Source organism: Camelus ferus, chromosome 17 (genome assembly GCF_009834535.1).
Source record: "Camelus ferus isolate YT-003-E chromosome 17, BCGSAC_Cfer_1.0, whole genome shotgun sequence".
NCBI lineage: Eukaryota > Metazoa > Chordata > Mammalia > Artiodactyla > Camelidae > Camelus > Camelus ferus.
This window is the reverse complement of record NC_045712.1, coordinates 4,531,349-4,555,403: the sequence shown is the minus strand read 5'-3', so window position 1 is coordinate 4,555,403 and position 24,055 is coordinate 4,531,349. Positions and strand designations below refer to the sequence as shown.

The window sequence follows — 24,055 nt, the reverse complement described above, 5'->3', positions numbered from 1 at the left end:
TGTCCTAGGGGATTGACTCAGGTGGTTAAGATGCGATAATAACTCTCCTGTGTCATCAAGTTAATCCTAGACAGCACTCCAGTGTTAGCTGGAGACCTCTGTTTAGTTGCAGCCTGTCTCAGGTTGCATTTAGCAATTCATGTATAATTACACATAATGGTATCATGTTACTGTAACTATTATTAGTCAAAAGCCTTCACCTACCCAATGGGTTAAGAGAATCATCTTTTCTAAAATATCTCTCCATGACTCTGGTATGGGCACACAGCTAGACCCATCTTGTTCTCATATATCGTCATCAGTCATTTATTTGTTATTTCAATAGAGAAATATTTCAGTCCCTGAGATAGCAAAAGAATTACAGAATTCAAAAGAGAAAGAGATGATTTCCAGCTGGGAAACTAGGGAAGTGTTCATGAAGGTGGTGACATACAATTCATGTCCTAGAGAATAGGCTTTTCAGTTATGTACGGTTCCAAGAGTATCTATAATTCCAGCCACAGACTTCGGAAAGTCAGGAAGGTAGAATAAAAAAGAGAGAGAGAGACAGAAAAGGAGAATGATTACAAAGGCAAGATGTCTGGTAGTGTCCATTGACGAGCTCTTTATCTGCATTCACTGGTGTGAGCCTCTTTCCCATTTAGCTATTGTATAACTTGAATTTAGGTTGTTTTTAGTTGCAGCTTTATTCATCCAATGGATCATGCCTTGGAAATGGTGAAAGCTGAGTTTCTGTGTGTGGCAGGAAGGAGGAGAGAAATGAATAGAAGTAATGACACAGAATAACATTCTCGTACTTCCTCCATTATTAACACAGTCCAGCCATTGGTCATTAAGTGGCTTCTATGTGCTAGGTCCTATGTGAAATTATGTAGATACTAATTGAATAAAAGACAAATTTCCTGTCTCACAGGTCAGTAGGAATACAGGGATCTGTAAAGACTCATAATAAATGTAAAACATAAAACAACATAAATATAGACAAAGTAAAATGGTAACTCAGAAGAAGTAAAAGATAATTGCTGATGACCATGAAAGAAGATTTCACAAAAGTGATGTTTTTAGTCTCAAGATGTTGACAAAAGACATTTCTTGCCCTCTGCCCTCTCTAAAATAACTCACAAATAACTAGTACAACAAGAAACAGAATTCAAATTTCCACTGTCAATAAAACCCAGAGACAAGTTTTAACCTCAGGAACTACAGGAGCACAAAATGGAAAGATGAATGCAGAAAGAGGCATACTAAAATACTCTCACAGGAAGATAACTGCAAGAAGTAAATGAAATACCTTACAAATTCCCTAAAAGGACCAAGATCTGAAGCTACCTTGTATCTTGGAAGGCTGTGGCAGGGATGCTTAAACTGAAATAGAAGGCTTATTTGAAAGGCTTTCAGGTTGGCTCCCATGTTTTCACCTTCTCGATTAAGTGGACTGTCTCTCTCTCTCTGTCTCTGTCTCTGTCTCTCTCTGTCTCTTTCTCTCTCTCACACACACAACCTATAGGAGATTGGAGAATATTTACAGAGAAATTGAGCTACAGGGTCTCCAGACTTTAGATCTTAAGACAGAAAAGAAAATAGCATAAGTCTTGAGGTAGAAAACAGACTTTAGATGACCTTTCTGTGTATAAATGTAAAGACCCCAAATATAGACTCATAAATATTCATGTTTAGGAATTTCCCAATAAAAAACTGTCAGTCTTCATAGAAAACAGACTTATGGTTACCAGAGGGGAAAAAGGAGTGGGAAGGGATAAACTGGGAGTTCAAGATTTGCAGATGCTTACTACTATATATAAAATAGATAGATAACAAGTTTCTTCTGTGTAGCACAGGGAACTGTATTCAATATCTTGTAGTAACCTATAATAAAAAAGAATAAGAAGAGGAATATATGTATGTATATGTATGACTGAAACATTATGCTGTACATCAGAAATTGATGCAACATTGTAAACTGATTATGCTTCAACAACAACAAAAATTTTAATGTGAAGAAATCTTCCATCTTTATTAGCAGACAACTTATGAAAAAGCACAAAAAGATTCCAACTGGCATTTCACAAAGTAAGAAATTTGAGTAGCCAATAAGGACATGAAAAGATGCTCATCATTCATCAGGGAAATGCAAAATAACTATAATAAGCTCTCATTTTATATCTATAAAATAGCTAAAATTAGAAAGACTGACCATACCACATATTGACAAGGATGTGAAGCAACCAGAACCCTTAAGCTGTGCTGGTAGGAATGTGAAATGGTCCTAACACTATGAAAAACAGTTTAGCAGTTTCTTTAACAGTTACACATATACCTCCCATATGATCCAGTCATTCCACTTCTAGGTATTCACCCAAGAGAAATGAAGGTACATGTCCAAAGACTTGCACACAAATGTTCCTAGCAGCTTTATTCATAATATCTCCAAACTAGATACAACCCAAAAGTCTATGAGCAAATAAATGGATAAATAAATGGTACCTTATCTACATACAATGGTATAATACTCAGCAGTAAGAAGGATCAACCTACAAATACATGCAACATCACTAAATCTCAAAATCACCATGTAGAGTGAAAAAAAAAAAACAGGCTCAAAAAAGCATATAATGTTACACTTATTTGAAACTCTAGAAAAGACAAACCTAATCTATAATGACAGAGGGCAGGTCAAAGGTTGCTTAAGACCTACAGTGTGAAGGCAGTTGCCTAGGATGGGGCAAAGGAATCTTTGGTGACCAAAACAGTCTGTAGTTTCATCACTGTGTTATTTCTATGGGTAAAAACCTTTATAAAAACTCATTAAGCTATGCACTTTAATTAAAAAAAAAAGCTATTAGCCTCAATAACCTAAGAATGAAGACCACGAGCCAATACATCACATGGATACAAATGTATGAGTGAATAAATAGCTAGGGTTACCAGTCATTTGAGGAAGCCCTCAGTACAAGAGGATAAGATCTCTACCTAAATAATAACTATTAAAATGGCATTATATGGAAACAAATAAGAAAATTTCAAAGAAATCACTAACTTTTTCAACATAAATCATAAAACCTTTTTCATCCATGAAAAGGAAGTTGAGGAAAAGGAAGTTGAAAAAATAAAAGAAGCAAACACTACAGGAATTAGAAATAGTTTTTGGAAGTTTACATTATAATAGCTAAAATGAAAAGAACAAAAATGACAACAGAGCATAATTACATTAAACACAGAGTTGTCAGATAAAGTTGAGAGAATTATTCAGGAAGGAAAGCAGAAATAAAGATAAGTTGATGGTAGTAGCAATAAGATAAGGAAGGTAGAGAATTAATCTGTGAAATACAAGATCCTAGGGAATTTCTAAAACATAGACAAAAAAAAAAAGTGGTGTGGAAAACAAAGGAAAACTTATTATCACAAAAATATCCCACGTGTAAAATTTACTGAGAAGAATATTCTTGAGATACTAAAATATTTATTTGATACAGGTTTCAGTGAAGAAAAGTGAGAAGATTTGGTCAAAAATTGGACGTCAGAGTGAACACTGACTCCAAAACCAAGAGAGCAGGGACTTTAAAGTCCTGCTTTCGTAAATGTAGAAAGTAAGACCTTCTGGGTAAGTGACTTGCCCAGAGTTTTACAATTCACTGATCCAAAGGTCTCTGCACCCTTAATAATGCCCATCATTTTTTAAAATAAATTATCATTTATTATTCTCTCTTCTTGAGGTTATGGTTGGTGGATAGGTGGTAAATATGGGTAACAAATGCTAAAAGAATGAATATTTATTTATTCCCTAAACCAATTCAATTCATGTTGTTTTCCTCAATTCAAGTACTGGTCACTTGGTCTTTCATACATTCATGTCACTCTAATTCATAATTTAATGGAAATGATTTTGGCAACTCCAAGAGACATCTGAGAGTTAAGTTCAGCATTTGTGTTGTTAATGTTTCCTGCCAGATTGATGACCTCTGTGTTAATAAAATGGCTGCTTTCCAGTTCCTCTATAAAAAATACCATTTCCCACTCTCCTTTTCCTTTTATTTACAAATGTAATCTGTGATCCATAAATTCATAAGGTGGAAATGGTGAGTGGCTAGCTTTTTATATGCTCATATATAAAGGGTCAAATTCACTGATCCATCTCAAATCTTTCCACCCATTTTCAGAAGAATTTTGAAAAGCAGTCAATGTGGCAGAAGTGAAGGAGGGACCTGTTGGTAAGTGTGTCACAGGCATTTTCAGATTCCCTTTTCCAAATAACTGTAATATGAGTTCTTAAGCTGAACTATTAGTAAAGTGATTATCTCAGTGCTTTTTAAGTCATTTTATTGGTTTGTTGATGGTCTGATTTTAGTCCTTAGAACATTAATGTCTAGGCACATCTGAGAAAGAGAAAGTAACATTAGAAAAACTCTTGTGTGTTTGTGTGATTGTGTATAATTAAAAGTTGAAGAGTCCAAGGAAAATGCTCCTTTGGTCCAGTTCAACTCTTAGAACAAAACTTGAAAACTCCATGATAACAAGAGGTATTTATACATATTCAGGTATTTTACATTATTTATCAAAAGTTCTGAAAAATGGTTAAACTGAGTTGTCTTATTACTGGGTTCTAAGGAACTTTGAAAGACACTGTCAGTAGAACAGAGTGTACTGAAAAAATGTTAAGCTAGTAGCAAAATAACAAAAGTCTAAAAAATAACTGCAAATGTGCAAAAACACACAAACTTCATACTAAATACACATATTTTTCTCCTTATTCTCCTACCTATTTTTTTATTTGTACATTTCCTTTCATTCCATCTTACTTCCCTCCAGAACACATTTTTAGTCAACTTTCTTGAGATATAATTTAAATATAATGAAAATACACAAATTTTAAGTTCAATGAGTTTGAAAAATGTCTGTGTTTGTGTAACTGCCCACCCCTCAATCAAGATGTAGAACATTTCTATCACTGATAAAAGCTCTTTTTGCTTTTTTTGAGTCATCCCTATCACATCTCTTACCACAACCACTGATCTGATTTTGATCACCACAGATTAGGTTTTTTTCTGACTTTAGAGCTTTGTGTTGGTAGACTCATACAGTATTGTACTCTTATATGCTTGATGTTTAGCTCAACATAATATTTTTAAGAGTTTTCTTTTGAATGCTATCGTAAATGGAATAGTTTTCTTAATATGCTTTTCAGATGATTCCTTTCTGGTATATAGAAACACAACTGATTTTTGTATTTTGATCTTGTACCCTAAACCTTTGCTGAATTCATTTATTAGCTCTAGTAGCTTCCTCAAAGATTCTTTGGGATTATATATATATATATAAAATAAGTATAAATTATATATATATATATATATATATATATATATATATATATATGCTCTCTCTCTATATATATATATATCATGCCATCTACATATAGAGTATTTTTTTCTCAATTTGTATTTATTTTATTTCATTTTCTTGCCTAATTTCTTTCATTAGAACTTTCAGTACAATATTAAATAGCAATGATAAAGAAGGACAACCATGTCTTATTTCTGAAGCCAGGGGAAAGCTTTCAGTCTTTCACTATTGAGTATAATGTTAGCTGTGATTTTTCTTAAATGCTCTTTATCATTTTGAGGACACTTCTTTCTATTTTTAATTTTCTGAGTATTTTTATCATAAAAGGATGCTGAATTTTATCAAATCCTTTTTTTGTGCACCATTTAAGATAATCATTTTTTTTCTTTCCTCCCCCCACCTTCATTCTATTAATGTGGTATATTCCATTGCTTGATTTTTCTTATGTCAAACCATCCTTGCATCTCAGAGATAATTCTCAGTTGGTAGTGATATATAATATGTTTAATGTGCTGCTGGACCAGCAATGATTTTGCCCCCTAAATAGACATTTGACAATATCAACACATTATTGATTATCACACTGGAGGAGGGTGGTACTGGCATCTGGTGTGTAGAGGCCAAGATACTGCTAAATATTCTACAATGGACAGGACATCTCTCCTCCTACCCCACCCCCCCAACAACAAAGGATTAGTCATTCCAAGGTGTCAATATTGCCCCGATTGAGAAAATCTAAGTTTCATCAAATCTGCTAAGATTCCTTTAACATTATCTCTGTAACTTATCATTTAGTCCCTTTCCCCTCAGCCTCCTCAAATCACCCTACCCTCTCATAACTTCTTTCCATGCTCAAGTCATACTGAACCTCATTTAGTTTATCAGCCAAGTTATCTTTTGCTTTCACCTTCCACACATTTACTTCCCTCTGATCAGAACATCCTTTCCCCTTCCTTACTCCCCAACACATGGACATGTTTTACTTCTACTCATTCTTTAGTTCTCAGCTACTTCCTCCAGGAAGGTTTTCTGATTCTCCTTAGACTAAGAGAGGTACTTCTGTAATATCTTCCCCCAATACCAAGCACTGCTTATATCATGACATTTATCAGAGTTTATCACATGTGTTAATTTCTATAAGATCTTGGAGAATTATACACAATCCTATTTCTTAATACTGTATCTTCAAGACTTGGGTCATTGCCATTTATTCGATAGCTTCCTGTGTTTTTTTGTTTTCTTGTTTTAAGTTATAGAATGAGCACAAGAATAACTGAATGAATCAGCCTACGTTTCTATTTCTTTATCTGTAACATTCAGGAAATGTAGCAGTCAAGAAATGTAAGTTAGTGTTTTGTGTGTATACACCTTAGATATCTCTGGGAAAAAATAATAATCAATGAAAACATTTTTAATTTAATTGCCTAAATCTTTACTATTCTGCCTTACCCATAATTGACTGTTAATATATGTGATTATTTTACATTAACAAATTATTTATTCAATATCTGCACAAAGACTGAGGCTCAAATCCAGAGTTTTAGAGCACCGATCTTTAGGATTCGTTCTTAAATAAATTTTGAGATACACAAGCAAGATTTGAAAGTGGAATTTGAGACAAAAGAAAGCAGTTTATTTCCACGTTTTAAATTAATAGGCTTGAAGCATGATTTTCTAGGAATTTCTGGTTTTCCCAGGCAGAGTCCAATTTCTGGAGAAAGAAACAAAATGTAATCTACACACAGTCAAATGCCAGAGGCAATGTGTGTATTGTGCAAGTTCAAAATGGGTCAGAATAAAAATGACTACCAATCAGCCATCCAGCTTGTAAAATGATATAAGAACTCATTCTTACTTACTGTCCTTTACAAATATTAAAAAATAAGTCATAGTGTCAGCAAGATGCCTCAAGTTTCAGTGTTGCTTTATGGACTAGAAGTGTTTCAAGTATGAATTGGCTATGATATGAATTTCTGTAAATCAAATCCTACTTTTTCACTTAATCTAATCAAGGAACCGATACTATATCTTAATGGTTGTTTGACAAGCCCCAATACACTGAGGTAGTATCATCTTAAGAGAAAAGATTTGAAACAAATCCAACACCATGTTTCTATGGTGAGCTAGATGTGTTCTGCCTTTTGGGGATTGTAGTTTTCAGTTTGTTTGCTTTTGTATTTCATAGCATTTTTCAAATTCTAATATCTCCATTTACCATTAGGTACACTCCATAACCTCTGGAATCACAGGATTCTCTAGAGCCTAATAGTCTTCCAAACCAATATTATGTCCCTCAGTATATTGCCATCTTCCTTGTATGCCTGCCTAAATATTTAAATTGAAAATTGTTTGGAAAAGTTTCAGATTTCATTAGCTTATTTTGCTTGCTGGCTTTCTGAGCTTCCATTTCCTCATCTCCAGTATGGAGACTTGTAGAGTTAAATCAGTACTTGATATTTAAAAAACAAAACAAAACAAAAAAAAGCACATGCATATGAATGCATGCTAATTATAGATGCTTGTTAAGATAAATCTGATCCTTAGTCTCATTCTCCACTTTTGGCTTATCATGTAATAAGGTGAGAGTTCATTTAGCTGGAAGGATTTTCACTACTTTTGACCTTCCCCAATCAGTTTATCTAAAGTAGCAGCAATAACTCCCCCATCTCATTATACCTCAGGTCACTGTCTTATTATTCCATTCATTTCTTTCTTCATACTTGTCACAACATTTATTTCTTGTGGCTCTATTTTCTATTGTCTCTGGCACCATCACCTTTAGAATAAAAGCTCGAGGGAACACAAACCATGTTTGCCTTGATCAATTTTTTATCACTGGCATGAAGGGCACTTAGGAGGTTATCAATCCATATTTGTTAAATAAGTTTTTTTGGTTGCAGACATCACATTCTATGGACTGAAACAATGCCCTCGGTAGAGACAGAAGACATGAGAAAGGCTTTCACAATCACAAAGATTGCATAATCTTTAAGTTTAGAGCTTCTTCCTGTGTCTCTTTCACATGCCTTTTCTTCCCATCACCAGCTAGGAACTTCCTACATGACCAGAGGAAAGACAGAAGGAAAAGTATCTGCAGAGTTAGCACCTTCCTGACTGGTCCTGAATGCACTTACCTCCTAATTATCTTATCGGTCATCATCTATCACTGGTGCCTTAACAATCCTATAGCATACATATATACAAACATATATACATATGTATAAATAATATAAATTATATAATATTCTATGTTTCTCATATATTTTATATATACTATATATATGCATATACCTTTGTAAAAGTATTTATTTGTTTATTTGCAATTAAAATGGAAAAGTTAAAAATGCCTATTTCCCTCTACTAAGTGGTATACTACTGTTGCTTAAAGGACATATCCTGGCACAATTCTGTAATGATTACACAACAACCACAAAAAAGGGAATTTAATTCCTCTCAATATTGTAACTTTACAAAAGTGTTTCTATTATGTATCATCAATGTTATTATATAATGAACACAGAAAGAAAATTCATAAGATTGATACTTTGTTTTGTAAGCCAAATCCATTTTCAAATACATAAATTCTTCAAGTTCTGAACTTTATAAGTCAAATTTATCTGTACTGATACATATCATCAGATATATATGTAAACACATAGACCTCTCTGAATGACAGTATTTGATTCTCCTATAGTTATGAGATTTAATTAGGGCTATGGCTAAATAATACAAACCAATAATTTAGCTGACTCAAGCAGAAGAAATCTGTGAAGTCGGTGAACTAGTTTGATGTCTTACATACAAAAGTAATTGATTGAGTTTTCAATTTTTAATCTGTTACTTCGATTCTCTGAATTTTTATCCACCAGGAAAAGACAATCTAACATATAATTTTTTATTCTATTTTATTTTTATTTCTAATTTCTATTCTATTTTTTAAGTTCTATTTTTCCAGAATTTTTTAGGCTAAAGAAATGGTTGAAGTGATATTCTCAGAATATAAAACATCAATATTTGATGTAGCCATTCAATTTCGTGTAGGTATATATACATACAGAGAGAGAAAAGAGAGAAAACATAGATTGTTAAAAATAAAAAAAAAAAACTATGAGTATGAGAGATAGAAAGCAAAGGATATTTTTTGAAATTGAGTGAGTACCCACTACATGACCTAGGTGTTCAACTTTTGTAGTAGGGAATGGCTGTCTATAAGAAACATTCTAAATTAAGTTTGTACCAACCAGATTTACATAACTGGCTTCTCTTTAGCTACTTCTAGATGTCTACCTTGAGTTGGTTTATAACCTATTTGTTGGTTGAATTTTAGAAACACAGCCCTATCTGAATCAATTATCTTATCCTCTTAAAATTGCTAACTTTCATCTCTGAATATAATTTTTCAGACTACAACTTTCAATGTTATACACCATAAATGTTTTTGACATTTTGTTACATAATGATTACTTTGTTGCATTAATTCCCACATGATGACATCCCAAAGTGACCACGATGACATGTGAGGACAAGATACAGAATGGGCACCACTTCCATTCATGTGTGTCTACATTAATTCAGGATCATCTGTAATGTTTCTTCTTGTCACCAGGCCAACTTCTACAATTCATTCTCTGGATAATTTGGAGATCAGCTAGCCCAACTGCCTTCGTGCTCCACAGTTTGGCAGATAAAGATGTGACATTCAAACAAGCAGTACATTCTTAAAATCTCACAGAAAATTAGAGACAGTACCAACCAAAACTCAGGTGTGTAAGCAGATGTATGAGTGATTGTCCTGGAGAAGCCTCCAGGGATGGAATCACTGAATTTAGAAGTGACAAATTTAGTTATGCTTATTTCAGGGAAATAAAGTCACTAACTATCCACCTAATTTGTGTTGCTTCTGAAAATCAACAAACTCCTACAGATGCACAAATTTCTACAGAGCAACAAGTTTGCAGTAGCTGTTTGTTTCTAAAGTTTTTGATCAAATAAATGACAACGTTAGAACTTCTGACTTTCCCTTCAGCAACCAAAATATATTCAAATTACAAAATGAAAGGTATTGGACTTTTAACAATTTAAGCCTTCCAAGTATTGTTAAGTTCCATAAAGGTATTTTGGATAGGCAGTTTTTTCATTTTTTAATTCATCTAATCTTCATTTCAATATTGGAACAGTTAGGTATATGCCTTATTTTATTTGTATGGTTTTCCTTTTAGTATTTATGTAAATGAATATAAGTGAAAAATGAGTAAAACATAATTCAGGAAGGATATTAGAATACTAATGCAGCTAATGCTATTCTTGGGAACCACTTAGGAAAAGTTGATTAGTTTAAAATGGAAAGTCACAGAATATTATCAATATTAAGAGAGCTGTAGTGTGTTACTATAGAATTGTAATTTTAGAGATCTACAGAGCAGTATGAGCACCAAAGACCGCAGCATATGTTTCTAAAATTTTAAGTAGCATATTTTAAGTGCTAGGTAGAGGGCCCAACTTCTCCTGTTTGCCTGGGATGGTTCTGATAATAGAACTCAAAGTATTTCATCCCAGGAAACCTTCCACTCCCAGGCAACTCAAGATATTTGGTCCTGCTGGTCTGACCAAAAGTTCCAAATGAAATAGTAGATGGAATTGCATTGTCTTTATGCATGTAGACAGAAGCTGGGAAAAGGTTTGGACTGATTTTTGGCTTCAGTTTTTCCTAGTTTTGTGACCGATAGCAAATTACCTGACTTTTTGCACTGTCACTTTCCAGTTTTTGTAAAATGTGAGTAGTATTTTTTTCACATATATTTATGAAGGTTAAGTAAAAATATAAACATGAGATGCATTTTAATACTCAACATGCTATATAAACATAAGACGCTTTTGTTAATTCCAGCAAGTTTGCAGCATCAATGCTGGGACATACAACACTTTCTAAGTGACAACTGCTAGAGGCCTATGTACTAAAACTTAAATTTAAATACACAAGAATTGGTTTTAGATATGAGTTTCTATGTAATTATCAATAGTTATTGATTTAAAGTCCAAGCTCATGCTTTTGAAAAGTATTTGCATCAGCCAATGTTCATTAGTATAAAATACCTTTTGTTTTCTTTCATTAATTTTTTATCATTACTTTTAATAAATATTGAATCCATTTGAACAAAAAAAAAGGATGTTTCCTTAATATGGAGTTTAAAAATTGGTTTCAAAGTCCAAACCTTAATTTTCAGTGTGATTTATCCATTAAATGTCCTGTCTTCTCTGTCTTCTCTTTACTTAATGAAAAAGCCAATTGCAAAACAAGATTGATTAGTAGTAATAATCTTGGTGTTCTAGTAATAAAAATCTTTGCTGAAGTCCAGTCTTTATAAAAGGCACTGATTCCATTTCAAGGTTAGTGTCTAGCCCATTGTGTAATAGATGGCAGAGGTTTAAAACTGGTAGCAGATGCTGTCCCTGCTCTCAGTGAGTCTCCCACTCCTGTTCCCACCACTCGGATTCACACCCACAACTTTGATGACTAGGTAGTATTGTGAAAACCTTAGTATTGCTTGACTGTTTCCTGGCCTGGGAAACATGCTTTTCTCCTTGTAGGACAAACTAAATGTGCCTGAGAGCTAGTGCTCCCAGAAATAACCATTAATAATGGATGAGAAATTGGTAAATAAGTACTCATCTTCTCTGCCCCTCAACTGGATAACTGAGCATTGTTCTGAGCCCAGTGCTCCCCAGAGAGACCGAGGTCCAGAAGACCACACTGATAACTGGCCTGATCAGAAATCTTTATTGGTTCCATTCTCTATCTGAGTTAAGCCACTTCCCATCCTACATTTCTTGGGATCACTTCCCAATCAAACTTTGGCATTAAAATCCTTGACCCACAGTTTACTTTTTGGGGAACTCAGAACATGAAAATACTGTTTGATAAACAAATTAGTTCGCTTTTATGAAAAAATACACACATACACAGGTGAGACTTTGTCTCTCTGTGTCAACATACAAATCATTTCATCCTTTTCTAAGCTGGTTTATAAGAGCTGTTACAAATGGAGCTCAGCTTAGAGTTGGGGGTACTGAATCCTTTCTGAATTAAGATGGAACTTACTATTTTAAGTTGTCTCCATAGATTGTTTGAATGTAAATAATAAAGTTGAAATTATAGAGTATAAAGAATAGTAACAGAACTGAGAACACTTTTCCCCAACAGAGAGATTGACCAATAACAATAGAGGCAGACCCTGGAGATGTTCCATAAAGCTAACTCCTGCTAAAGCCTATTCTGATATCTCCTATGTGATAAAAGTTCCTGACACTTAGCAAGAGTTCATTTCATGGTATTCTACCTACAAATGGTAGGTCTGCAGGGCAGATGAGCACTATAGTATGCATCCTAGAAATTTAGCACTTAAGCTCAGAAGCAGGGAGAGTGTGAATTATCTGCCACTAGTCACATAAACTCTGATGGTCATGTCTCATACCCAATTCTGCCCTGGGATATGGGGTACACAAAGGGAGGTTCTTGATACTAAAGGGAGCTGCGAGCAAACTTCCAAAGGAACAATTAGCCCGTGAGAGCCTAATCAAAGGCTGCTTAGGGGGTTGTTCTTCTTGAATTAATGGGTGTATGAGTGTTCAGTGAAGGGAGATTAGCCCCAGAAGACAGAGAAGCAAATTAAACCTTTATTTTGATTTAAATTGAGAGTGAATTAAGTGTTGCCTGCACACATAATTCAAGTGAAGTTAACACGTAAGAATGAACGGGGACTAACTTCTCTATGTGGCAAAGAAGACCTCAGGGCACTCTGCACCCCAGATCCTCCTGAGACAGAGCTGAGATGGACGTGGCCATTCATCATGCTCTGGGGTGATGGGGATTTTCAGGAAATGCTGTATCAATGTAGTTAAATCTTCCCAGAACCAATAAAAATGCCCTTTGCCTTATCCACCCTCTATTACAAGTAATTGCTATTCATCTAGTTATGGATATCTTGGAAGTAGTCACTGAGTACTTGGAGTGCCTGGGGGATGAAAATTTCGAAGGAAAAATGTAGCCTTGTATCATTGGCATTCATGAGAAAACTCACATTAGATGTTTGAAAGGCAGGTCCCCAGGAGGCAATATAGAAATCAGGAACAATATTGTGCCAAAAATATCACTCTGTCTGGGGAACATCGGGGAGTTTATGTCAGGTAGAGTGAAGGAAAGCGATTTGGAAAGAAAAGATGTATGTGCTTTTCTATATGCATTTAGTTTATTTATACATGTACGTCCCCTGAAAAAGACTAGTATGTTCTGGGAATTGATGAGCAGATTCTAAAATATGCCGCTCTGCTTATATTTCTTTTCCTCTAAAACCACTGAATAACATCTTGCAACATGATCAATACATTTTCAAACGCATATTTTAAAATCTGTTTGCAATCAATAAGCCAACAATGTGTTGTACCCAGATACCACTTTATACTTGGGAGGCCAAGGTTCAGCCACTGGAGATTCAGATGCAGAATCCAAAGCCATTGTCCTTTTCTGGATGAACACCTCTTCTGGAAGCCTAAAGATCAGCTGTCCCATTGATGACATACGAGACATGTAGGTTGGAAAAGATGTTAAGAGGAGGGAGCATGATATCATCCTTGCCTAGAGTCACTTTAGTGCAAAAAGAATTATTTTCTCACTTATTTTTTCATTTTAGACTGGATAATATTCACTTGAAGGGAGTTAGTCCAGGGTAAGCCTACTTGCTTCTCTTCATGCACCTTAATTAAAAGGTTTCCTGTATCACCTTTAAAGGAGACTGCACTGCATTCTATAAAGTAACAAAGAGAACAGTAACTCTGAAAATTATTATTGCTTCTGGATGGCTTTTTCTGTAACACTCCTGAAATACATTTAAGTCACTCCTAAGTAGCAACTAATCACCCATTCACTCAGTGAATTAATGTAACAATCCCTCCTATGTACAAGGACACACACACACAAAATCCTGAAAAACAGGCCATGTGAAATATGTCATGGAAAAGAGGACATACCTTAGATATTTTATTAATTCCTTCATTAAAGATAAATTTATTAGAAGTTAAAAGGAAAGTGAAAGTACTTCTAAATGAAGACGTAACAGAAATCTTCATGGAATAAATGTCATTGAATCTTGGCAGAATACTAAAATTAGAGAATTCAAGAAAGATGGTCCAGCATAATCAAAGACAGAAGCATCTTTGAAAATAACCTGATCTTTTACATTTGTTTTGTACCTAATGATGACGATGATAGCGATGGCAATAATAATAGTATTTGTGAGCTCCGACCTCATATGAGACACTGTCCTAGCAGTTTATATGAATTAACTTACCCTTACCTCAACCTGGAGAAGTAGCACTACTATCATTCCCATTTTGCTGATGAGGAAATTAAGGCAGAGAAGACTTAGGGAACCTGTGCTGAGTTCCTTACCTACTGGGAGCCGAGTCTGGATAGAAAAGAGGCAGCCCAGTTACAGAGCACAGACTTTCAGCTCCCACTGTCTCCTCCTGAGAAGCTCCCAGAGCCACTGAGTCAATGACTCTTTCAGTTTCCATTTCCCTTCAGACATGTGAACTTACAGACCCAATGCCTGGGAACCTGGGAGTTCAGGACAGTGGTGGGCATCTACCTATATGCAAAATGGACTGCTGGGTTGGGTTGGGAGCTACACTCCAGAAACATGGCCTTCTGTTTAATGTCATGCAGGGAAAGTAAACCACTGTAGTGGAAACGTCACTATTTGGGGGTGTTCTTTTTCCTTCCACAGGTCTGCTTGGTCTAGTAGGCAGCCTTTGAAACTGGAACAAAGGTGGTTTTAAGAACACCTTTCTGCCCTTAATCTCACTATAGCCCCTCCTTCCTTGGACATTTTCCTAAAACTACCTTTAAATTCAATCTGCCTACCGTTTTGGAAGCCAACTAATTTTTTTTTTCTCACAGTAATTCCAAGTATACATGTCCAAATCAATGACAACAATCCTGTGCTTTCTGTATATAATGTGGAAAGCCTTGAAATCAAAAGATCTAGGTACAAGGCCCAGCCCGGCCACATACTATCTATGTGCCTTTGGCCCAATACTTAAAGTAGTGTTGTATTATTTGGAAGCCTGTCTCCCAATTGTCTCTATTGAATTACTTGTAATCCCATCTCAAATACAGAATTCTGAGACCAGAAATGTTGCAGGATTTACTGAAATTTGGTAACTGATTACGGGTTGGGGTGGACTGTCTCAGAGCCCTCTGGATTCCTGGTCCAGTATTGTTTTCACTGGGCCAGTCTGTCCTTAGGGACACTGCAGAAGGCACTGCTCCTCCCTGTAAGTGTGGTTTTCACATCCTCCCTTTTTTCTTCCCCACTGTTAACAGCTCACAATTCTCTTGATTCTATCAGATCTGGATATAAATTAGGATCACAGTTTTGCCAAAAGTCACCCAAATTTAGAAGGTACAAATTTTAAAACAATGCTTTTAGAAGAGTATGCACACTTAACCCTCTGTGGCTCCAGGAAATCTAGTTAGTCTCTTGGAGCCTCACTTTCTGCTTTTCTTGGTAATTTAAAAAATCTAAATGAGATTTTATTTGAAAAAGCACCTTGCACACTATAGATCAATTTACAAAAGTGGGGTACTATTTATATAAACATGAAATCCAGATATTAGAAGGCAGTTAAGTCTTTTTAGTCAGAAGGCAGGAAGCAGACATCAACTGGGGGAGATGTGAGATAATATCTTAATAGCCTGCTCTTGGGGAAGTATACCATCAGGTCAGCAGGTGAATTTATTTTTGGCCTGCAAATGTCTACTCTAAAGGTATACAGAATGTGCAAAGGGCTAGGGAATGAGGTCTGTCCCCGTCCCCCAGGCCACAGCATCTCTCCTCTCTCAGGGACCAAACATTTAGCGAGAGTAACACACTCTGAATGGAAAGCCTAATTCACATTTCTGCAGCTTCAAAAAGCCAGGGAATGGCACACTGAAGAGACCGAGGCGCAGTGCCATTCCCTGTTCCCAAATGAGTTATATTTTCTGTATCTCCTTTTTATTTGCATTATTTTAGAAACTGTATCCTCTCAAAATCAGAGGAGTTCCCCAGAGTTTTACAGCAACAGGGTTGACAGACAACTGCATTTTCCTCCCAAGATAACTCTTATTTTGGTGAGGTCAGGACTGCCAACGGGAGCACATTATCAGGGGACAGGTTGATGGAAGAGAAGGCAAAAGGTCCAATTGTCCAGGGGCCGGGGACCGTGAACCTTAGCCAGAGGGAACAGAATGGAATAAGTGTACATCCTGCTATGAGTGCTCACTATTTTTCTACTCTTTCCTTCCTTAATAGATAGCTTGGGAATAGTGTTCTTTCTCAGCGGAGAGTTTACAATCACACAGATTTAATATACTCATGGTAATATGAATATATAGATCATCTTTTAATAAATTCTTTCCAGGTAGGTCAGCAGACAGTTTACAATCACACAGATTTAATGTACTCATGGTAATATGAAAATATAGATCATCTTTTAATAATTCTTTCCAGGTAGGACAGAAAACTCACAGATCTATGCATTAAAAAAAAAAAAAGATATGCCACTATGTGTGGTCTGAAAAGCACTGATTGGCATGAAAATGATTAAAATCTAGCCACTTTTCCTGATGAGTTATGCAGGAGAGAGACACATTAGTAATTTAATCTCTTATGTATTTATAGGGCTTTTTTCAATTTAGAAAGTGCTTTTAAATCCTTTATTTAGTTTATAAAAATATGGATCAGACAGTAGGACAGATATTATTGTCCCAATATTTGCTGTGAGCAACCTAAGAACACAGGTTGCAAGACTCTACTCAGATTACATCACTAGCTACTGGCAGAGCTGTGACTTAGATACACCACTGCATTTGTGGTCCAGGGCTCTTTCCCCTCAATTAGATTTTCCCAAAGTATTTTCTACAGAGCATTTGTTCACTCTAGGACAAGCACTGTAGCAAAGGGAGTCCAGGCTCATGGAAGTCTAGGAAACAGAATTACTATGCTCTTCTCCTCAGATTCTATAATGTAAGTTAAAAAGTAGAGACACTGAGAAATCCTGCAAGAAAGAACTTGTTCGCCTTATTTAATCTTGCATTTTGCAGAGTATTTGACTGTATGCTACTTTTTTAAAGTCCAGAAAGCACACTGTGGGAAAACATGCACAATGCCATACAGCTTCGTTAACAGTTCAGGTTACTCACAATGAAGGAGAAATCTTCCCTTTGCAACTCTGATGGGAAGAAATATGTTTGCTCAGAAATTTGAACTAAATTTCCCAGAACCAGGTTTATGGTCTTGTTACTGTGTAGAAATGTGAACCCAGTGATGCCAAATCTTCAGATATTTAAAGAGAAACCAGAACATTCATTTTTATTTGGGTTTCCCAACTTTCAAATGTTCTGCTAGGGAAATCCCATTTTTGGACTCCCACCTAACGATACCTGCATCAGAGGATCTTCAGTTTCCTGCTCTTATATAGAAATAAAGAGCTACAGGTTTAGAAGGGCCTATGAGGGCATGTAGTTATACCTTCCATTTAATGTAGAAATGTCCTCTCTAATACCTCAGAGAAGTTGTCATCCAGCTACCCCTTATATACGCCTAGTCATAAAGAACTTGGTATCTCATGGAGAAACCACTTTTCTTCTTTGTAGGATCAGTCTCGTTGGATTCCGTTATAAATCCCATGCAGTAGATACCACTTTTTCCATTGTAATTATTATAAAACTGAGGGTCAGAGAAGGTATTTTACTTCCTCTAAAGTCACAAAGCTATTACATGTGTCTGTAGATTTTGAAATACAAACCTAGGCTGTACTATACACAATAGCCAAGACATGGAAACAACCTAGTTGTCCATCAACAGATGACTGGATATAGAAGTTGTGATATATGTATACAATGGAATACTACTCAACCATAAAAAAGAATAAAATAATGCCATTTGCAGCAACATGGATTGATCTGGAGATTGTCATTCTACGTGAAGTAAGCCAGAAAGAGAAAGAAAAATACCATATGATATCACTTACACATGGAATTAAAAAAAAAAAAAAGACAAACAAACTTATTTACAAAATAGAAACAGACTCACAGACATAGAAAACAAACAGGGTTATCAGGGGAGAAAGGGGGTGGGAAATGATAAATTGGGGGTTCAAGATTTGCAGATATATATAAAATAGATAAAAAACAAGTTCATGCTGTACAGCATAGGGAACTATATTCAATATCTTGTAGTAACTTATGGTGAAAAGAATATGAAAAGAAGTATGTGTATGTTCATGTATGACTGAAGCATTATACTGTATACCAGAAATAGACACAATAATTGTAAACTGACTATAGTTCAATAAAAATATGTATATACAGGATTAAAAAAAAAAAACCCTAGGCTGTGTAAGTTTCAAAGCTAGTGCACTTAACCACTGGCTAAACAATTCTACTTGTTAAGATGCTCTGGGCTGATAGTAAGCTGAAATTTGCTGCCCCCAAATGTCTACCCTTTGGTCACAGTTCTGCTCTCCTGAGACACAAATAATAAGTCTAATCCTTCTTCCACAAGACAGCCCTTCAAATATCTGAAGATGGCTTTCCTCTGTCTGCTAAATCCTTTCTTCCCCAGGCTAAACACACTTACTCCTTTCCACTGACTCTCATAAACTCCCAGCCACTTTATCATCTTCACCCTGCTCCCCAGAAGAGGCTTTCAATTTGTCAAAATTTCTCTTAAACCATGATGTTCAGAAGAGAATACAATCCTGCTATGTGGTTACACAAGTGCAGGTTAGGTAGAAATAGCACCTTCCTTGTTTTGACCACTATGCTTTTATTAATGCAACCTTGGTTACATGTGATTTTGGCGACCATACCAAAAATAAGTAAATATCAAATGTTAGCCTAGAATCACCCCATATTGTGTTTGTTTTTTTTAACTTGAAATTATGTAGTCACTTTTCCATATCCTATTTCTATTCTGAATAAGTAGATCAACATTTCAAACCTAACACTTAATATATATTCTTATTAAATACCATCTTACTAGATTTAGAAACTGTTTTGAACTATACCAATCTGTTTTGCTTTCTTTTTCTTTAATTTGTAAAGTTTAACAAAGTAGGAAAAAAATTCCCAGTTTGACTGCTTTTTCTTAAGCATATTAAAAAAAGTAAAACTTTTTCCTCTGATGCTCTAATACTGATCTCAAATAAGTTTATTTAGACTTCCTGCAAACAAAATAAAACAATGCTTCACACACATGGTTGTTTCAGTAAGTTCTTGCTATAAATATTCTTGTTTTGTTTAGTTCTTTTTTAAAATTTGGAATATATGAAGAAGCAAAAAGAATGAAAAGAAAAATAATTTGTTCCTTACTATTAAACTTATGTGTGTATGATATATATATATATATGTTAAGTTGTTAACAGCATGAAATAAATGCAAATATGATATATAGATCATACACACACACATATGTGTCATAGACATACATGTATCTATAGCAAAATTCATAAATATCTAGATTAAAAAGAATAGAGCAAATAAATACACTCTATTCTTTTTAATCTAGGTATTTTTGAATTTTGCTATCTGATATACTCACTATCCCTCCCACTGTCTATTATTCCAGAGGTTAATCAAATACAAAGTAGGCTTGGGCTGAGAACTGCCCACTAAAAACTATTCTCCACGCCATTCTTTAGCCAGAGGCTGGCAAACTGTGGCACTGGATAAAATGTTATCCTTGATTTTTTTTTTTTTGTAAATAAAGTTTTGTTAGAACACAGCCACTTGCATTTGCTATTGCCTTGTCCATAGCTGCTTTTGTGCTACAACAGTCCTGTATGGTAGTGGCAACAGAGGCCAAATGATCTGCAAAAGTGAAAGTATTTCCTATCTGGTCCTTTACAAAAAAAGTTTCCCAACTTCTGCTTTAGTGGTTGGTTAGTAGTTCACACATCTTATTATTCGACTCAATATTGAAAAGTGAAATTGGCATAATTTCCTATCCTCGTGTTAAACAATACTGAAAGCAAAATAATTTAGCTATCTGCTTTAAGAAGTATTTGCTTCTACAGGATAAAACTTTCATTTCAAGACCAACATCAAGACCTATATCAAGAGTCTTACCTCATGGTGTGATGCCCATCAATCTAAAGCTATTATACCATAAACTCTGCCCATTTCTAGTCAGCTCCTCATCTGGCAAGAATAACGTTAAAATCACTCAGCTCAGGCCATAAAAAACCTATAAATATTATCCATAACTTCCCCTTGTGAGATAGTACTAAGACTGTCTCAAGTTAATACTCTCCCTTTCTGTAGTAAGTTTAATAAACTAAATTTGCCTGAAGAACAAATATTTCTTGTCACCATTTTCAGAGATGAGAGTCAATATTACAAATCTTCCAAATTATATTATCACTCACCCTGATTCTCTTATTCTGATTAAAAGAAATGCTGAGAGCATTTTTATGAGATACAATTACCTGCATTTTCTACTTGGGAAACTAGGCTCACAGAGGCTGAAGCTATACTTAGGTGACATGTCCAGTGTCACAGATCGAGAGAGACATCTAGTAAGGAGAACTCTCTATCAGGGATCTGCCTTCAGGCCCCACTCGAGGTCACAAACTGAATAGGGATAATTATTTAGCTCCAAGAGGCCTCAGTTTCCTCACTTATGAAAGCAATATTATCTATATATTGATTGGTTGCTACTTATGATGGTTCAACTTCCAATTTCCAATTTTTCAATTTTACTTTGAATTTTGAACTTCTCCCAGGCTAGCAATATGCTGTATGGTCCTCTCTCATGATGCTGGGCAGATACAGCTCCCAGTAAGCCACCCGATCACGTACGTAAACAACTGATACAACCATTCTGTTTTTCACTTTCAGTACAGTATTCCGCATGATGCAAGAGATATTCAACACATCACTACAAAAGAGGTTTTGTGTTAGACAATTCTGCCCAGTTGTAAGCTAATGTGAATGTTGTGAGCTTATTTAAGGCAGGCAAGGTTAAGCTATGCTGTTCAGTTGATTAGGTGCATTAAATGCATTTTTGACTTCAGATATTTTAAGTTATGATGGGTTTATTGGGACATAATCCCATCGTAAGTCAAGCAAGGTTGTCGTTTTTTTCAATTCTGAAATTCATTGAAAGTACGATTTCTTATCAGTTAAAAAACTAATTTCTTCATGCTGGTCTCCTTCAGCAAGACTCCACTGCCTCAAGCAAAAGGCATATGAGACAGACTGTATTGATGACTAAGTTAACTTCTCCAGCTTGGCTGCTCTGATAAAAAAAAAATGTAGAAATGATTCAAACTATTTTCATAACAAACATATTTGCATTTATTTCATGCTGTTAACAACTTAACATGTAATCATGCCTCCTCTAAGAAAAGAAGTGATGCTTCTTCTGTGATTGCATTAAACACGCTGTGTTATATCTCTCTACTAATCTATCATCTATTATGACTGCCTATTTTGAGAGCTGGCATAACAATTATCATAAGTGATAGCATTATATTCTGAAAACAAAGACTGTGATGGCACGATTTATCTTGCTACTTTGCCTGACTTAATGGCAGTTGGGATTTCCTAGTCTAAATCATATTTTCAGATCATAAATATTTCATTTTTAAATTTATTATTGATTAGTTTGATAGTAAATAACTCCATGAATGCTGAGGGTGGAAATATGCTGTAAAATTATTAAGCATCCTCCCTTATATCTGGCCATGGATTTTTATCATACTGAAATAAAACACTGGGGCTACCTGAAGAAAATGGGTTTGGGATTTTTAATTTACCTAATGCAGTTAACTGGTCAATTAAAAACAAAAGGGCAATTAGTGCTGAGCACATTTGTTCTGATGATGAACATGCCATCTGAAAATGGATCTTAATTTCTGTTACAGAATTCTTTAATGTCAAAGCAATGTTGCTGTTAAGTACAGGAAGAATAAAGCCCATTAAGGGTAATGCACTTGCAGCAGTGATTTCCTTTCATACTAAAGCAGCACAATTAAGACACACAGCGAGAAGTTGGCCACAATATGAGGTAATATTCCAACACTGGTCATTCTATTACCCTGTATTTACAGTGATCACTAAGACCAATTAGTAGTAGCTTCTTTTTCCTACTACCAAAGTGAGAAAATCATTTCAATTAGTGCAAAAGGGGAGAGAAACAGATATTATTTGTAATTGACATGAGGATTTTTATAAACTGTTATGCATTAACGAACGTAATTCTTCAGCATCCAAATTGGTGTCACATAGATATATCAGGTTGAGAGAGCTAGACAAGAATAACTCCCCATGTTTTCCTTCTGTCATGCAATGTTATGTGTTAGGCCATCTAGGCACTCTCTAACTTCGAAGTGTAGTTGGTGAGTTCCAACTAGAATCCTTCTTGGGCATCTTTCAAAGGGCTCTACAGAGCTATACATGCACATCCACCTGCCTTTTTATTTAAGCAAATGTTGCTAGTTCTCAGTGCAAAGAGACACTGGAAAGTTCTTTTGTAAAAGGTAAAGAGCAGAGATGCATGGCATCTCTCTTTTGGTAACACCCATTGTCTCCCATGTCTGCTGGGCACACCACAGTTTAACAGGGCAACAACCTCCCAAAATTATTCTGTGGCCTGAAGTCTAGCCAATACTTGACTTCCTTAATCATTCCTGTTTACTAGCATTTGTATCACATTTATAGACTGATTGATGGTTTTATGGCCAGAAAATAGATTGAGTGATGCCTTTCTATTTCTAAAAAGGATTATTCTGAACCAAAGAAAGAAACTGTGCTGTGTAGGTTAAGAACAATTAGTGTCCAGTGTAATCTCACAGTCATGACAATCATCTCTGAATTCTTCTCTCATCTGCCTTTTGGGGTCAGATGTTGATCAATGGCCCTGTGGTAAAAAGAGACTGTATTAAGGCCAGCCACTCATAGTCCAAGGTTACCTCAAAATCAAGAACCATTTCTTTCTTCCTTTCTTTTTTGTTTTTTGCTAAACATGCGCAATTCTTGCTGACATGGCGTTAGAGAAATACAATTCCACATTCCTCTACCTGAAATAATCAGAGACAAATGTTTTTAGAGTTTAGAATGTATTAGACCAGAGATCAGCAACAGAACTTCCAGAAGCTCTAAAGCTGTAAAGGGCCAGATAGTATATATTCTCAGTTTTGAGGGCCATATGGTTTCTGGCACAATTATTCAACTCTGCCTTTGTAGCACAAAAGCAGCCACAGACAGTACATATATAAATAGGTGGTTGTGTTGTGTTGCAATGAAACCTTATTTACAAAAACAGGCAGAAGACTCATTTTGGTCAGCAGACTATAGTTTGCTTATCCTTAATTTAGCCTTTAGAAAGGAAATGTGGCACAAATTTACATGCATTTAGACAATACCTTCAGTGAGCAACAGTTCTATCATCAACCGACATTTTTTGTTTAGCAGCAAAACCTAAGTATTCGTGCAAAGCTGGATAAAACAGACCAAACAACCTCACATTAATTCAGAACTGGTTTTACCACAAAATGAATTTTGCCACCTAACAACTTAGGAGAATATTTCAACTTTCAGAGGTTTAAAAAATTTTTTTGGAATTGCACGGAAGGGATCATAAGACCTATACATATTCTTGAGTTGTAGTGTTTG

At 35.3% G+C, this 24,055-nt stretch overlaps 1 protein-coding gene across 2 annotated transcripts in view; it reads left to right on the top strand.

The window, feature by feature from the left end:
- Positions 1-24,055, top strand: part of CNTN6 (contactin 6) — a 256,637-nt gene that overhangs the window by 22,800 nt on the left and 209,782 nt on the right. The window contains exon 2 of one of the 2 annotated variants that reach the window (XM_032458064.1): positions 4,158-4,208. The exons of the other annotated variant lie outside the window; for it this stretch is intronic. The gene's annotated coding sequence lies outside the window, so the exon portion shown is untranslated. The remainder of the gene's footprint in view (positions 1-4,157; positions 4,209-24,055) is intronic. 2 annotated transcript variants of the gene reach the window in all.